The 2,112-nt window shown below is 38.5% G+C and overlaps 1 non-coding gene across 1 annotated transcript; it reads right to left on the bottom strand.

Moving 5' to 3' along the window:
- Positions 1 to 236: 236 nt before the first annotated feature.
- Positions 237 to 343, bottom strand: LOC120171108. Its single transcript, XR_005520849.1, has one exon. It is a non-coding gene; the product is annotated as a small nucleolar RNA R71 (small nucleolar RNA).
- Between the last annotated feature and the right edge of the window lie 1,769 nt (positions 344 to 2,112).

Below are 2,112 nucleotides of genomic sequence, written 5' to 3'. Positions count from 1 at the left end.
ATGGTGGAGCATTTGTCGAAGATCCTAGAGCACACCTTAAAGAATTCATGGAGGTGTGTGATTCATTTTTATAGCAAGGAGTACCTGAAGAAGCCTTGATGTTGAAGTTGTTTCGCTACTCGCTCCATGATAAAGGTATAGCATGGCTTAACTCACTGCCACCCGGTGCTATAACATCTTGGAATGAACTTGCTCAAAAGTTTTTGTTGCAATTCAACCATCCCAAAATGAATGTTGGATTGAGGAACAACATCACATCTTTCATGTAATTGGAGGATGAGAACTTGTATGAAGCTTGGGAGTGATTTAAAATTTTGCTATAAAAATGCCCGATGCATGGTTTCCAACATTGGATGCAAATGGAGATATTCTACAATAGAATTAACATGCAAACAAGGATGGTTCTAGATGCTTCCACCAATGGAGCATTCCTGGATAAATCTGACAATGAAGCTTGTGATATATTAGAGAAGATTTCCATCAATGACTACAAATATCCCAATACAAGGGTTATGTCGGGTAGAAATGTTGTTGTAGCAGTGGACAATGATGCTCTGACCACATTGACTGCACAGGTGACAACATTGATTTAAATGATGAAGAGAATACAAAAACATAGAGGTATGAATGAGGTAAAAGCTACATCTTTTGTTTCTTTTGTTTATTGTGGTGCTACCCATAATTTTGAGGAATGTCCACAAATCCTCGAGTCTGTGTATTTTGTGAGAAATTATAACAGAGATGACAATTCCAACATATATCAGAGCAACTACAATCAATTTCCAGAATCATCACAACCCCAATATAGCATTTCAATCCAATTTTGGGAATGCACATCAATATATCCACATCAACAATATACTCAATAGCAGTCAATGCTACAACATCAACAAGCACATCATCAGGTAATGCCACAACAACAATGCAATAATCAGTAAATTTTTCAAGGGCAGTCTTTTCACCAAGTCTTAGCTTCAACATCGACATCTCTTGAGTCTCCACTGAAGGATTTAATCTCGAGAAATAAAGCTATGATCCAAAGCCAGAAGCATTATGGAGGCATTAGAGAATCAAGTTGGACATCTAACTAATGCATTCAGTACCAGACAACAAGGAGTGTTACCCAGCAACACTGAGAACCCAAAGCCATATTGGAAAGCTCATTGCAATGAGCATTGCAATGCCACCAATGAGAGTCAAACCATGACTCTGACCACCACATGTTGGTGGATATGGGGTAAAACACACTCGATTTCTCCTAAAATACAACCCCTCATAGTATAACCCTAAAATCCAACCCCAAATATACCCAAACCCAAAAATCAAGACCTAATCCTTATTTACCTTCGATAACGGCGATGTTCGCTCCGGTAAAAGGTCAACGTCCGGTTTTTGCTTAAGGTGAGCTTTTTGTTTGAACCTTTTTTTCTCTTCTTTGGTTCGAATATCTCTTTTTTTTTCTTTGTTCGAATGGTTCTCCCTCTGGTTTTTTCTCCCTGAATTCTTTCTCTTGATTTATGGATAACTTTAGGGTATATATGATGAGATCTCTATGTAGGGTATGACTTTTCTGATTTAGAGTTGGTAAAATCTCGATATTTTTGGGATTTATGGTATTTTAAAAATGGGTTTTGGATTTGATTGTTTTTCTGATTGATTTTGGTACTGTTTGGCCTCTGTTGATGATGATGATAGTGGTGTGGAGCTCTTCGGAGGCGGCTGATTGCTAACGCGACTAGGGAGCAGAGCGGTAAAGCTCACGCGTCGGTGGGGTATCTGGTTATCATTGGCAGCGATAGTGGCTTGACATATTTAGGGTTAAAAACCCTAACTCTAGACAATCTGGATCGTTAGATGGGTCCAGATCCAACGGTTGGGATTAAAGGCGGCTGAAGCTAAGGTGGAAACCCTAACAGGTCTTGGTTGAGTGTTAGGCCTGGACCAGGTCGGGTCAACTGTAATCGAGTCCTGAATATCTGTTATTGGGCTGGTAGCTAGATGGGCTTTGTTGGGCTTCTGGTTTGTAATATATTGGGCCAACAAAATCTAAATAAATATTGTTAATAATAATAATAATAATAATAATTAATAAATAAGTAAAATTAGGACAAA

Source organism: Hibiscus syriacus, unplaced genomic scaffold, assembly GCF_006381635.1.
Source record: "Hibiscus syriacus cultivar Baekdansim isolate YM2019G1 unplaced genomic scaffold, ASM638163v2 tig00111810_pilon, whole genome shotgun sequence".
NCBI lineage: Eukaryota > Viridiplantae > Streptophyta > Magnoliopsida > Malvales > Malvaceae > Hibiscus > Hibiscus syriacus.
This window is presented reverse-complemented; position numbering and strand designations above follow the sequence as displayed.